General features: G+C 41.0%; 31 non-coding genes and 14 pseudogenes across 31 annotated transcripts in view; all 45 read right to left on the bottom strand.

Annotated features, from left to right (window-relative positions):
- The window catches only part of LOC135068271 (5S ribosomal RNA), a 119-nt gene extending 83 nt beyond the window's left edge, over nt 1-36 (bottom strand). Inside the window, exon 1 of the ribosomal RNA XR_010254475.1 lies at nt 1-36. This exon is cut by the window's left edge and continues 83 nt beyond it. This is a non-coding gene — a ribosomal RNA (5S ribosomal RNA).
- A 107-nt stretch (nt 37-143) lies between these two features.
- LOC134886465 (5S ribosomal RNA) lies at nt 144-262 on the bottom strand. The gene has a single exon (XR_010170547.1). It is a non-coding gene; the product is annotated as a 5S ribosomal RNA (ribosomal RNA).
- Nucleotides 263-369: 107 nt separating this feature from the next.
- Nucleotides 370-488, bottom strand: LOC134884949 (5S ribosomal RNA). The gene has a single exon (XR_010169080.1). It is a non-coding gene; the product is annotated as a 5S ribosomal RNA (ribosomal RNA).
- A 107-nt stretch (nt 489-595) lies between these two features.
- On the bottom strand, nt 596-714 carry LOC135066016 (5S ribosomal RNA). Its single transcript, XR_010252278.1, has one exon. It is a non-coding gene; the product is annotated as a 5S ribosomal RNA (ribosomal RNA).
- A 107-nt stretch (nt 715-821) lies between these two features.
- LOC134887226 (5S ribosomal RNA) lies at nt 822-940 on the bottom strand (annotated as a pseudogene).
- A 107-nt stretch (nt 941-1047) lies between these two features.
- LOC134889324 (5S ribosomal RNA) lies at nt 1048-1166 on the bottom strand (annotated as a pseudogene).
- Nucleotides 1167-1273: 107 nt separating this feature from the next.
- LOC134886780 (5S ribosomal RNA) lies at nt 1274-1392 on the bottom strand. The gene has a single exon (XR_010170855.1). It is a non-coding gene; the product is annotated as a 5S ribosomal RNA (ribosomal RNA).
- Nucleotides 1393-1499: 107 nt separating this feature from the next.
- On the bottom strand, nt 1500-1618 carry LOC135064380 (5S ribosomal RNA). The gene has a single exon (XR_010250688.1). It is a non-coding gene; the product is annotated as a 5S ribosomal RNA (ribosomal RNA).
- Nucleotides 1619-1725: 107 nt separating this feature from the next.
- Nucleotides 1726-1844, bottom strand: LOC134888852 (5S ribosomal RNA; annotated as a pseudogene).
- Nucleotides 1845-1951: 107 nt separating this feature from the next.
- LOC135067377 (5S ribosomal RNA) lies at nt 1952-2070 on the bottom strand. Its single transcript, XR_010253593.1, has one exon. It is a non-coding gene; the product is annotated as a 5S ribosomal RNA (ribosomal RNA).
- Nucleotides 2071-2177: 107 nt separating this feature from the next.
- On the bottom strand, nt 2178-2296 carry LOC134886553 (5S ribosomal RNA). Its single transcript, XR_010170632.1, has one exon. It is a non-coding gene; the product is annotated as a 5S ribosomal RNA (ribosomal RNA).
- Nucleotides 2297-2403: 107 nt separating this feature from the next.
- On the bottom strand, nt 2404-2522 carry LOC134884948 (5S ribosomal RNA). The gene has a single exon (XR_010169079.1). It is a non-coding gene; the product is annotated as a 5S ribosomal RNA (ribosomal RNA).
- Nucleotides 2523-2629: 107 nt separating this feature from the next.
- On the bottom strand, nt 2630-2748 carry LOC134891544 (5S ribosomal RNA; annotated as a pseudogene).
- Nucleotides 2749-2855: 107 nt separating this feature from the next.
- On the bottom strand, nt 2856-2974 carry LOC135066278 (5S ribosomal RNA). The gene has a single exon (XR_010252530.1). It is a non-coding gene; the product is annotated as a 5S ribosomal RNA (ribosomal RNA).
- Nucleotides 2975-3081: 107 nt separating this feature from the next.
- LOC134893737 (5S ribosomal RNA) lies at nt 3082-3200 on the bottom strand (annotated as a pseudogene).
- Nucleotides 3201-3307: 107 nt separating this feature from the next.
- On the bottom strand, nt 3308-3426 carry LOC135068270 (5S ribosomal RNA). Its single transcript, XR_010254474.1, has one exon. It is a non-coding gene; the product is annotated as a 5S ribosomal RNA (ribosomal RNA).
- A 107-nt stretch (nt 3427-3533) lies between these two features.
- Nucleotides 3534-3652, bottom strand: LOC134886464 (5S ribosomal RNA). The gene has a single exon (XR_010170546.1). It is a non-coding gene; the product is annotated as a 5S ribosomal RNA (ribosomal RNA).
- Nucleotides 3653-3759: 107 nt separating this feature from the next.
- Nucleotides 3760-3878, bottom strand: LOC134888905 (5S ribosomal RNA; annotated as a pseudogene).
- Nucleotides 3879-3985: 107 nt separating this feature from the next.
- On the bottom strand, nt 3986-4104 carry LOC135066014 (5S ribosomal RNA). Its single transcript, XR_010252276.1, has one exon. It is a non-coding gene; the product is annotated as a 5S ribosomal RNA (ribosomal RNA).
- A 107-nt stretch (nt 4105-4211) lies between these two features.
- Nucleotides 4212-4330, bottom strand: LOC134887225 (5S ribosomal RNA; annotated as a pseudogene).
- Nucleotides 4331-4437: 107 nt separating this feature from the next.
- On the bottom strand, nt 4438-4556 carry LOC134889323 (5S ribosomal RNA; annotated as a pseudogene).
- Nucleotides 4557-4663: 107 nt separating this feature from the next.
- LOC134886779 (5S ribosomal RNA) lies at nt 4664-4782 on the bottom strand. Its single transcript, XR_010170854.1, has one exon. It is a non-coding gene; the product is annotated as a 5S ribosomal RNA (ribosomal RNA).
- Nucleotides 4783-4889: 107 nt separating this feature from the next.
- On the bottom strand, nt 4890-5008 carry LOC134884363 (5S ribosomal RNA). Its single transcript, XR_010168513.1, has one exon. It is a non-coding gene; the product is annotated as a 5S ribosomal RNA (ribosomal RNA).
- Nucleotides 5009-5115: 107 nt separating this feature from the next.
- Nucleotides 5116-5234, bottom strand: LOC134888851 (5S ribosomal RNA; annotated as a pseudogene).
- A 107-nt stretch (nt 5235-5341) lies between these two features.
- Nucleotides 5342-5460, bottom strand: LOC134884831 (5S ribosomal RNA). Its single transcript, XR_010168963.1, has one exon. It is a non-coding gene; the product is annotated as a 5S ribosomal RNA (ribosomal RNA).
- A 107-nt stretch (nt 5461-5567) lies between these two features.
- On the bottom strand, nt 5568-5686 carry LOC134886552 (5S ribosomal RNA). Its single transcript, XR_010170631.1, has one exon. It is a non-coding gene; the product is annotated as a 5S ribosomal RNA (ribosomal RNA).
- A 107-nt stretch (nt 5687-5793) lies between these two features.
- LOC135069864 (5S ribosomal RNA) lies at nt 5794-5912 on the bottom strand. Its single transcript, XR_010256045.1, has one exon. It is a non-coding gene; the product is annotated as a 5S ribosomal RNA (ribosomal RNA).
- Nucleotides 5913-6019: 107 nt separating this feature from the next.
- On the bottom strand, nt 6020-6138 carry LOC134884632 (5S ribosomal RNA). Its single transcript, XR_010168773.1, has one exon. It is a non-coding gene; the product is annotated as a 5S ribosomal RNA (ribosomal RNA).
- Nucleotides 6139-6245: 107 nt separating this feature from the next.
- Nucleotides 6246-6364, bottom strand: LOC134892939 (5S ribosomal RNA; annotated as a pseudogene).
- A 107-nt stretch (nt 6365-6471) lies between these two features.
- Nucleotides 6472-6590, bottom strand: LOC135069863 (5S ribosomal RNA). Its single transcript, XR_010256043.1, has one exon. It is a non-coding gene; the product is annotated as a 5S ribosomal RNA (ribosomal RNA).
- Nucleotides 6591-6697: 107 nt separating this feature from the next.
- LOC135063348 (5S ribosomal RNA) lies at nt 6698-6816 on the bottom strand. The gene has a single exon (XR_010249682.1). It is a non-coding gene; the product is annotated as a 5S ribosomal RNA (ribosomal RNA).
- A 107-nt stretch (nt 6817-6923) lies between these two features.
- On the bottom strand, nt 6924-7042 carry LOC134893393 (5S ribosomal RNA; annotated as a pseudogene).
- Nucleotides 7043-7149: 107 nt separating this feature from the next.
- LOC135069401 (5S ribosomal RNA) lies at nt 7150-7268 on the bottom strand. The gene has a single exon (XR_010255583.1). It is a non-coding gene; the product is annotated as a 5S ribosomal RNA (ribosomal RNA).
- A 107-nt stretch (nt 7269-7375) lies between these two features.
- Nucleotides 7376-7494, bottom strand: LOC135065903 (5S ribosomal RNA). Its single transcript, XR_010252171.1, has one exon. It is a non-coding gene; the product is annotated as a 5S ribosomal RNA (ribosomal RNA).
- Nucleotides 7495-7601: 107 nt separating this feature from the next.
- On the bottom strand, nt 7602-7720 carry LOC134889026 (5S ribosomal RNA; annotated as a pseudogene).
- Nucleotides 7721-7827: 107 nt separating this feature from the next.
- On the bottom strand, nt 7828-7945 carry LOC134884997 (5S ribosomal RNA). Its single transcript, XR_010169126.1, has one exon. It is a non-coding gene; the product is annotated as a 5S ribosomal RNA (ribosomal RNA).
- Nucleotides 7946-8052: 107 nt separating this feature from the next.
- LOC134884947 (5S ribosomal RNA) lies at nt 8053-8171 on the bottom strand. The gene has a single exon (XR_010169078.1). It is a non-coding gene; the product is annotated as a 5S ribosomal RNA (ribosomal RNA).
- Nucleotides 8172-8278: 107 nt separating this feature from the next.
- LOC134885019 (5S ribosomal RNA) lies at nt 8279-8397 on the bottom strand. The gene has a single exon (XR_010169147.1). It is a non-coding gene; the product is annotated as a 5S ribosomal RNA (ribosomal RNA).
- Nucleotides 8398-8504: 107 nt separating this feature from the next.
- Nucleotides 8505-8623, bottom strand: LOC134889322 (5S ribosomal RNA; annotated as a pseudogene).
- A 107-nt stretch (nt 8624-8730) lies between these two features.
- On the bottom strand, nt 8731-8849 carry LOC134886778 (5S ribosomal RNA). Its single transcript, XR_010170853.1, has one exon. It is a non-coding gene; the product is annotated as a 5S ribosomal RNA (ribosomal RNA).
- A 107-nt stretch (nt 8850-8956) lies between these two features.
- Nucleotides 8957-9075, bottom strand: LOC135064379 (5S ribosomal RNA). Its single transcript, XR_010250687.1, has one exon. It is a non-coding gene; the product is annotated as a 5S ribosomal RNA (ribosomal RNA).
- Nucleotides 9076-9182: 107 nt separating this feature from the next.
- On the bottom strand, nt 9183-9301 carry LOC134888850 (5S ribosomal RNA; annotated as a pseudogene).
- Nucleotides 9302-9408: 107 nt separating this feature from the next.
- On the bottom strand, nt 9409-9527 carry LOC135067376 (5S ribosomal RNA). Its single transcript, XR_010253592.1, has one exon. It is a non-coding gene; the product is annotated as a 5S ribosomal RNA (ribosomal RNA).
- A 107-nt stretch (nt 9528-9634) lies between these two features.
- LOC134886551 (5S ribosomal RNA) lies at nt 9635-9753 on the bottom strand. Its single transcript, XR_010170630.1, has one exon. It is a non-coding gene; the product is annotated as a 5S ribosomal RNA (ribosomal RNA).
- A 107-nt stretch (nt 9754-9860) lies between these two features.
- Nucleotides 9861-9979, bottom strand: LOC135069861 (5S ribosomal RNA). The gene has a single exon (XR_010256041.1). It is a non-coding gene; the product is annotated as a 5S ribosomal RNA (ribosomal RNA).
- Nucleotides 9980-10000: the final 21 nt, after the last annotated feature.

Below are 10000 nucleotides of genomic sequence, written 5' to 3'. Positions count from 1 at the left end.
GAGATTGGGCGAATCCAGTGTGGTGTGGCTGTAGATGAGCTTTGTGGTTTCTGTTAGAACTTTTCTACTTCTAACTACTGGTTCATAAATGAATACGTTTTAAAATGGAATGCATCAACAGAACGATGTTGGCAGTATAAAAATATCTACAGCACCTTGTATTCCCAGGTGGTCTCCTATCCAAGTACTAACCAGGCCCAACACTGCTTAGCTTCCAAGATCAGATGAGATTGGGCGAATCCAGTGTGATGTGGCTGTAGATGAGCTTTGTGGTTTCTGTTAGAACTTTTCTACTTCTAACTACTGGTTCATTAATGAATACGTTTGAAAATGGAATGCATCAACAGAACGGTGTTGGTAGTATAAAAATATCTACAGCACCTTGTATTCCCAGGTGGTCTCCCATCCAAGTACTAACCAGGCCCAACATTGCTTAGCTTCCAAGATCAGATGAGATTGGTCGTATCCAGTGTGGTGTGGCTGTAGATGAACTTTGTGGTTTCTGTTAGAACTTTTCTACTTCTAACTACTGGTTCATAAATGAATACGTTTTAAAATGGAATGCATCAACAGAATGGTGTTGGCAGTATAAAAATATCTACAGCACCTTGAATTCCCAGGTGGTCTCCCATCCAAGTACTAACCAGGCCCAACACTGCTTAGCTTCAAAGATCAGATGAGATTGGGCGTATCCAGTGTGGTGTGGCTGTAGATGAGCTTTGTGGTTTCTGTTAGAACTTTTCTACTTCTAACTACTGGTTCATAAATGAATACGTTTGAAAATGGAATGCATCAACAGAACGATGTTGGCAGTATAAAAATATCTACAGCACCTTGTATTACCGGGTGGTCTCCCATCCAAGTACTAACCAGGCCCAACACTGCTTAGCTTCCAAGATCAGATGAGATTGGGCGTATCCAGTGTGGTGTTGCTGTAGATGAACTTTCTGGTTTCTGTTAGAACTTTTCTACTTCTAACTACTGGTTCATAAATGAATACGTTTTAAAATGGAATGCATCAACAGAACGGTGTTGGCAGTATAAAAATATCTACAGCACCTTGTATTCCCAGGTGGTCTCCTATCCAAGTACTAACCAGGCCCAACACTGCTTAGCTTACAAGATCAGATGAGATTGGGCGAATCCAGTGTGGTGTGGCTGTAGATGAGCTTTGTGGTTTCTGTTAGAACTTTTCTACTTCTAACTACTGGTTCATAAATGAATACATTTGAAAATGGAATGCATACACAGAACGGTGTTGGCAGTATAAAAATATCTACAGCACCTTGTATTCCCAGGTGGTCTCCCATCCAAGTACTAACCAGGCCCAACACTGCTTAGCTAACAAGATCAGATGAGATTGGGCGTATCCAGTGTGGTGTTGCTGTAGATGAACTTTATGGTTTCTGTTAGAACTTTTCTACTTCTAACTACTGGTTCATAAATGAATACGTTTTAAAATGGAATGCATCAACAGAACGGTGTTGGCAGTATAAAAATATCTACAGCACCTTGTATTCCCAGGTGGTCTCCCATCCAAGTACTAACCAGGCCCAACACTGCTTAGCTTCCAAGATCAGATGAGATTGGGCATATCCAGTGTGGTGTGGCTGTAGAAAAGCTTTATGGTTTCTGTTAGTACTATTCTACTTCTAACTACTGGTTCATAAATGAATACGTTTGAAAATGGAATGCATCAACAGAACGGTGTTGGTAGTATAAAAATATCTACATCACCTTGTATTCCCAGGTGGTCTCCCATCCAAGTACTAACCAGGCCCAACACTGCTTAGCTTCCAAGATCAGGTGAGATTGGGCATATCCAGTGTGGTGTGGCTGTAGATGAACTTTGTGGTTTCTGTTAGAACTTTTCTACTTCTAACTACTGGTTCATAAATGAATATGTTTGAAAATGGAATGCATCAACAGAACGGTATTGGCAGTATAAAAATATCTACAGCACCTTGTATTCCCAGGTGGTCTCCCATCCAAGTACTAACCAGGCCCAACACTGCTTAGCTTCCAAGATCAGATGAGATTGGGCGTACCCAGTGTGGGGTGGCTGTAGATGAGCTTTGTGGTTTCTGTTTGAACTTTTCTACTTCTAACTACTAGTTCATAAATGAATACATTTGAAAATGGAATGCATACACAGAACGGTGTTGGCAGTATAAAAATATCTACAGCACCTTTTATTCCCAGGTGGTCTCCCATACAAGTACTAACCAGACCCAACACTGCTTAGCTTCCAAGATCAGATGAGATTGGGCGTATCCAGTGTGGTGTGGCTGTAGATGAACTTTGTGGTTTCTGTTAGTACTTTTCTACTTCTAACTACTGGTTCATAAATGAATATGTTTGAAAATGGAATGCATCAACAGAACGGTGTTGGCAGTATAAAAATATCTACAGCACCTTGTATTCCCAGGTGGTCTCCCATCCAAGTACTAACCAGGCCCAACATTGCTTAGCTTCCAAGATCAGATGAGATTGGTCGTATCCAGTGTGGTGTGGCTGTAGATGAACTTTGTGGTTTCTGTTAGAACTTTTCTACTTCTAACTACTGGTTCATAAATGAATACGTTTGAAAATGGAATGCATCAACAGAATGGTGTTGGCAGTATAAAAATATCTACAGCACATTGAATTCCCAGGTGGTCTCCCATCCAAGTACTAACCAGGCCCAACATTGCTTAGCTTCCAAGATCAGATGAGATTGGTCGTATCCAGTGTGGTGTGGCTGTAGATGAACTTTGTGGTTTCTGTTAGAACTTTTCTACTTCTAACTACTGGTTCATAAATGAATACGTTTGAAAATGGAATGCATCAACAGAATGGTGTTGGCAGTATAAAAATATCTACAGCACATTGAATTCCCAGGTGGTCTCCCATCCAAGTACTAACCAGGCCCAACACTGCTTAGCTTCCAAGATCAGATGAGATTGGGCGTATCCAGTGTGGTGTGGCTGTAGATGAGCTTTGTGGTTTCTGTTAGAACTTTTCTACTTCTAACTACTGGTTCATAAATGAATACGTTTGAAAATGGAATGCATCAACAGAACGGTGTTGGCAGTATAAAAATATCTACAGCACCTTGTATTACCGGGTGGTCTCGCATCCAAGTACTAACCAGGCCCAACACTGCTTAGCTTCCAAGATCAGATGAGATTGGGCGTATCCAGTGTGGTGTTGCTGTAGATGAACTTTCTGGTTTCTGTTAGAACTTTTCTACCTCTAACTACTGGTTCATAAATGAATACGTTTTAAAATGGAATGCATCAACAGAACGGTGTTGGCAGTATAAAAATATCTACAGCACCTTGTATTCCCAGGTGGTCTCCTATCCAAGTACTAACCAGGCCCAACACTGCTTAGCTTCCAAGATCAGATGAGATTGGGCGAATCCAGTGTGGTGTGGCTGTAGATGAGCTTTGTGGTTTCTGTTAGAACTTTTCTACTTCTAACTACTGGTTCATAAATGAATACGTTTTAAAATGGAATGCATCAACAGAACGGTGTTGGCAGTATAAAAATATCTACAGCACCTTGTATTCCCAGGTGGTCTCCTATCCAAGTACTAACCAGGCCCAACACTGCTTAGCTTCCAAGATCAGATGAGATTGGGCGAATCCAGTGTGATGTGGCTGTAGATGAGCTTTGTGGTTTCTGTTAGAACTTTTCTACTTCTAACTACTGGTTCATTAATGAATACGTTTGAAAATGGAATGCATCAACAGAACGGTGTTGGTAGTATAAAAATATCTACAGCACCTTGTATTCCCAGGTGGTCTCCCATCCAAGTACTAACCAGGCCCAACATTGCTTAGCTTCCAAGATCAGATGAGATTGGTCGTATCCAGTGTAGTGTGGCTGTAGATGAACTTTGTGGTTTCTGTTAGAACTTTTCTACTTCTAACTACTGGTTCATAAATGAATACGTTTTAAAATGGAATGCATCAACAGAATGGTGTTGGCAGTATAAAAATATCTACAGCACCTTGAATTCCCAGGTGGTCTCCCATCCAAGTACTAACCAGGCCCAACACTGCTTAGCTTCAAAGATCAGATGAGATTGGGCGTATCCAGTGTGGTGTGGCTGTAGATGAGCTTTGTGGTTTCTGTTAGAACTTTTCTACTTCTAACTACTGGTTCATAAATGAATACGTTTGAAAATGGAATGCATCAACAGAACGATGTTGGCAGTATAAAAATATCTACAGCACCTTGTATTACCGGGTGGTCTCCCATCCAAGTACTAACCAGGCCCAACACTGCTTAGCTTCCAAGATCAGATGAGATTGGGCGTATCCAGTGTGGTGTTGCTGTAGATGAACTTTCTGGTTTCTGTTAGAACTTTTCTACTTCTAACTACTGGTTCATAAATGAATACGTTTTAAAATGGAATGCATCAACAGAACGGTGTTGGCAGTATAAAAATATCTACAGCACCTTGTATTCCCAGGTGGTCTCCTATCCAAGTACTAACCAGGCCCAACACTGCTTAGCTTACAAGATCAGATGAGATTGGGCGAATCCAGTGTGGTGTGGCTGTAGATGAGCTTTGTGGTTTCTGTTAGAACTTTTCTACTTCTAACTACTGGTTCATAAATGAATACATTTGAAAATGGAATGCATACACAGAACGGTGTTGGCAGTATAAAAATATCTACAGCACCTTGTATTCCCAGGTGGTCTCCCATCCAAGTACTAACCAGGCCCAACACTGCTTAGCTAACAAGATCAGATGAGATTGGGCGTATCCAGTGTGGTGTTGCTGTAGATGAACTTTATGGTTTCTGTTAGAACTTTTCTACTTCTAACTACTGGTTCATAAATGAATACGTTTTAAAATGGAATGCATCAACAGAACGGTGTTGGCAGTATAAAAATATCTACAGCACCTTGTATTCCCAGGTGGTCTCCCATCCAAGTACTAACCAGACCCAACACTGCTTAGCTTCCAAGATCAGATGAGATTGGGCATATCCAGTGTGGTGTGGCTGTAGAAAAGCTTTATGGTTTCTGTTAGTACTATTCTACTTCTAACTACTGGTTCATAAATGAATACGTTTGAAAATGGAATGCATCAACAGAACGGTGTTGGTAGTATAAAAATATCTACATCACCTTGTATTCCCAGGTGGTCTCCCATCCAAGTACTAACCAGGCCCAACACTGCTTAGCTTCCAAGATCAGGTGAGATTGGGCATATCCAGTGTGGTGTGGCTGTAGATGAACTTTGTGGTTTCTGTTAGAACTTTTCTACTTCTAACTACTGGTTCATAAATGAATATGTTTGAAAATGGAATGCATCAACAGAACGGTATTGGCAGTATAAAAATATCTACAGCACCTTGTATTCCCAGGTGGTCTCCCATCCAAGTACTAACCAGGCCCAACACTGCTTAGCTTCCAAGATCAGATGAGATTGGGCGTACCCAGTGTGGGGTTGCTGTAGATGAGCTTTGTGGTTTCTGTTTGAACTTTTCTACTTCTAACTACTGGTTCATAAATGAATACATTTGAAAATGGAATGCATACACAGAACGGTGTTGGCAGTATAAAAATATCTACAGCACCTTTTATTCCCAGGTGGTCTCCCATACAAGTACTAACCAGACCCAACACTGCTTAGCTTCCAAGATCAGATGAGATTGGGCGTATCCAGTGTGGTGTGGCTGTAGATGAACTTTGTTGTTTCTGTTAGTACTTTTCTACTTCTAACTACTGGTTCATAAATGAATATGTTTGAAAATGGAATGCATCAACAGAACGGTATTGGCAGTATAAAAATATCTACAGCACCTTGTATTCCCAGGTGGTCTCCCATACAAGTACTGACCAGGCCCAACACTGCTTAGCTTCCAAGATCAGATGAGATTGGGCATATCCAGTGTGGTGTGGCTGTAGATAAGCTTTGTGGTTTCTGTTTGAACTTTTCTACTTCTAACTACTGGTTCATAAATGAATACATTTGAAAATTGAATGCATCAACAGAACGATGTTGGCAGTATAAAATTATCTACAGCACCTTGTATTCCCAGTTGGTCTCCCATCCAAGTACTAACCAGGCCCAACACTGCTTAGCTTCGAAGATCAGATGAGATTGGGCGTATCCAGTGTGGTGTGGCTGTAGATTAGCTTTGTGGTTTCTGTTTGAACTTTTCTACTTCTAACTACTGGTTCATAAATGAATACATTTGAAAATGGAATGCATCAACAGAACGGTGTTGGCAGTATAAAAATATCTACAGCACCTTGTATTTCCTGGTGGTCTCCGATCCAAGTACTAACCAGACCCAACACTGCTTAGCTTCCAAGATCAGATGAGATTGGGTGTATCCAGTGTGGTGTGGCTGTAGATGAACTTTGTGGTTTCTGTTAGAACTTTTCTACTTCTAACTACTGGTTCATAAATGAATATGTTTGAAAATGGAATGCATTAACAGAACGGTATTGGCAGTATAAAAATATCTACAGCACCTTGTATTCCCAGGTGGTCTCCCATACAAGTACTGACCAGGCCCAACACTGCTTAGCTTCCAAGATCAGATGAGATTGGGCATATCCAGTGTGGTGTGGCTGTAGATGAGCTTTGTGGTTTCTGTTTGAACTTTTCTACTTCTAACTACTGGTTCATAAATGAATACATTTGAAAATTGAATGCATCAACAGAACGGTGTTGGCAGTATAAAATTATCTACAGCACCTTGTATTCCCAGGTGGTCTCCCATCCAAGTACTAACCAGGCCCAACACTGCTTAGCTTCCAAGATCAGATGAGATTGGGCGTATCCAGTGTGGTGTGGCTGTAGATTAGCTTTGTGGTTTCTGTTTGAACTTTTCTACTTCTAACTACTGGTTCATAAATGAATACATTTGAAAATGGAATGCATCAACAGAACGGTGTTGGCAGTATAAAAATATCTACAGCACCTTGTATTTCCTGGTGGTCTCCCATCCAAGTACTAACCAGGCCCAACACTGCTTAGCTAACAAGATCAGATGAGATTGGGCGTATCCAGTGTGGTGTTGCTGTAGATGAACTTTCTGGTTTCTGTTAGAACTTTTCTACTTCTAACTACTGGTTCATAAATGAATACATTTTAAAATGGAATGCATCAACAGAACGGTGTTGGTAGTATAAAAATATCTACAGCACCTTGTTTTCCCAGGTGGTCTCCCATCCAAGTACTGACCAGGCCCAACACTGCTTAGCTTCCAAGATCAGATGAGATTTGGCGTATCCAGTGTGGTGTGGCTGTAGATGAGCTTTGTGGTTTCTGTTTGAACTTTTCTACTTCTACCTACTGGTTCATAAATGAATACGTTTGAAAATGGAATGCATCAACAGAACGGTGTTGGCAGTATAAAAATATCTACAGCACCTTGTATTCCCAGGTGGTCTCCCATCCAAGTACTGAACAGGCCCAACACTGCTTAGCTTCCAAGATCAGATGAGATTGAGCGTATCCAGTGTGGTGTGGCTGTAGATGAACTTTCTGGTTTCTGTTAGAACTTTTCTACTTCTAACTACTGGTTCATAAATGAATACGTTTGAAAATGGAATGCATCAACAGAACGGTGTTGGCAGTATAAAAATATCTACAGCACCTTGTATTCCCAGGTGGTCTCCCATCCAAGTACTAACCAGGCCCAACACTGCATAGCTTCCAAGATCAGATGAGATTGGGCGAATCCAGTGTGGTGTGGTTGTAGATGAGCTTTGTGGTTTCTGTTAGAACTTTTCTACTTCTAACTACTGGTTCATAAATGAATACGTTTGAAAATATAATGCATCAACAGGACGGTGTTGGCAGTATAAAAATATCTACAGCACCTTGTATTCCCAGGTGGTCTCCCATCCAAGTACTAGCCAGGCCCAACACTGCTTAGCTTCCAAGATCAGATGAGATTGGGCGTACCAGTGTGGTGTGGCTGTAGATGAGCTTTGTGGTTTCTGTTTGAACTTTTCTACTTCTAACTACTGGTTCATTAATGAATACGTTTGAAAATGGAATGCATCAACAGAACGGTGTTGGTAGTATAAAAATATCTACAGCACCTTGTATTCCCAGGTGGTCTCCCATCCAAGTACTAACCAGGCCCAACATTGCTTAGCTTCCAAGATCAGATGAGATTGGTCGTATCCAGTGTGGTGTGGCTGTAGATGAACTTTGTGGTTTCTGTTAGAACTTTTCTACTTCTAACTACTGGTTCATAAATGAATACGTTTTAAAATGGAATGCATCAACAGAATGGTGTTGGCAGTATAAAAATATCTACAGCACCTTGAATTCCCACGTGGTCTCCCATCCAAGTACTAACCAGGCCCAACACTGCTTAGCTTCAAAGATCAGATGAGATTGGGCGTATCCAGTGTGGTGTTGCTGTAGATGAACTTTCTGGTTTCTGTTAGAACTTTTCTACTTCTAACTACTGGTTCATAAATGAATACGTTTTAAAATGGAATGCATCAACAGAACGGTGTTGGCAGTATAAAAATATCTACAGCACCTTGTATTCCCAGGTGGTCTCCTATCCAAGTACTAACCAGGCCCAACACTGCTTAGCTTACAAGATCAGATGAGATTGGGCGAATCCAGTGTGGTGTGGCTGTAGATGAGCTTTGTGGTTTCTGTTAGAACTTTTCTACTTCTAACTACTGGTTCATAAATGAATACATTTGAAAATGGAATGCATACACAGAACGGTGTTGGCAGTATAAAAATATCTACAGCACCTTGTATTCCCAGGTGGTCTCCCATCCAAGTACTAACCAGGCCCAACACTGCTTAGCTAACAAGATCAGATGAGATTGGGCGTATCCAGTGTGGTGTTGCTGTAGATGAACTTTATGGTTTCTGTTAGAACTTTTCTACTTCTAACTACTGGTTCATAAATGAATACGTTTTAAAATGGAATGCATCAACAGAACGGTGTTGGCAGTATAAAAATATCTACAGCACCTTGTATTCCCAGGTGGTCTCCCATCCAAGTACTAACCAGGCCCAACACTGCTTAGCTTCCAAGATCAGATGAGATTGGGCATATCCAGTGTGGTGTGGCTGTAGAAAAGCTTTATGGTTTCTGTTAGTACTATTCTACTTCTAACTACTGGTTCATAAATGAATACGTTTGAAAATGGAATGCATCAACAGAACGGTGTTGGTAGTATAAAAATATCTACATCACCTTGTATTCCCAGGTGGTCTCCCATCCAAGTACTAACCAGGCCCAACACTGCTTAGCTTCCAAGATCAGGTGAGATTGGGCATATCCAGTGTGGTGTGGCTGTAGATGAACTTTGTGGTTTCTGTTAGAACTTTTCTACTTCTAACTACTGGTTCATAAATGAATATGTTTGAAAATGGAATGCATCAACAGAACGGTATTGGCAGTATAAAAATATCTACAGCACCTTGTATTCCCAGGTGGTCTCCCATCCAAGTACTAACCAGGCCCAACACTGCTTAGCTTCCAAGATCAGATGAGATTGGGCGTACCCAGTGTGGGGTGGCTGTAGATGAGCTTTGTGGTTTCTGTTTGAACTTTTCTACTTCTAACTACTGGTTCATAAATGAATACATTTGAAAATGGAATGCATACACAGAACGGTGTTGGCAGTATAAAAATATCTACAGCACCTTTTATTCCCAGGTGGTCTCCCATACAAGTACTAACCAGACCCAACACTGCTTAGCTTCCAAGATCAGATGAGATTGGGCGTATCCAGTGTGGTGTGGCTGTAGATGAACTTTGTGGTTTCTGTTAGTACTTTTCTACTTCTAACTACTGGTTCATAAATGAATATGTTTGAAAATGGAATGCATCAACAGAACGGTATTGGCAGTATAAAAATATCTACAGCACCTTGTATTCCCAGGTGGTCTCCCATACAAGTACTGACCAGGCCCAACACTGCTTAGCTTCCAAGATCAGATGAGATTGGGCATATCCAGTGTGGTGTGGCTGTAGATAAGCTTTGTGGTTTCTGTTTG

The sequence above is a fragment of the Pseudophryne corroboree genome, chromosome 3 (assembly GCF_028390025.1).
Source record: "Pseudophryne corroboree isolate aPseCor3 chromosome 3, aPseCor3.hap2, whole genome shotgun sequence".
Classification (NCBI taxonomy): Eukaryota; Metazoa; Chordata; class Amphibia; order Anura; family Myobatrachidae; genus Pseudophryne; species Pseudophryne corroboree.
The sequence above is the reverse complement of the archived record's forward strand: the minus strand, read 5'-3'. Positions and strand labels throughout refer to the sequence as shown.